A 235-nucleotide genomic window follows, 5' to 3' on the forward strand; every position below is an offset into this window, starting at 1 on the left:
AAAACCCCAAGGCCCGGGTTTCCCCCCCCCCCCCCTCAAGTGGCAGAAGCCCATGAATGTCACACACGCCTAGTGTCAGAGCGCTGTTTCACCTGAGCGCACACTCGGGTGAAATTCGTCTCGTGCAGATAACTGCAGCGCGGATCCTGTGTACTACTTTATCCACACAATCTAAGTGGTACCTGTCTTAGCCCTCTGTTGCCCATCTAAACTGGGGTAAATGTTACCTATAAAA

The sequence above is a fragment of the Gavialis gangeticus genome, unplaced genomic scaffold, assembly GCF_001723915.1.
Source record: "Gavialis gangeticus isolate Ggan-Ray unplaced genomic scaffold, GavGan_comp1, whole genome shotgun sequence".
Classification (NCBI taxonomy): Eukaryota; Metazoa; Chordata; order Crocodylia; family Gavialidae; genus Gavialis; species Gavialis gangeticus.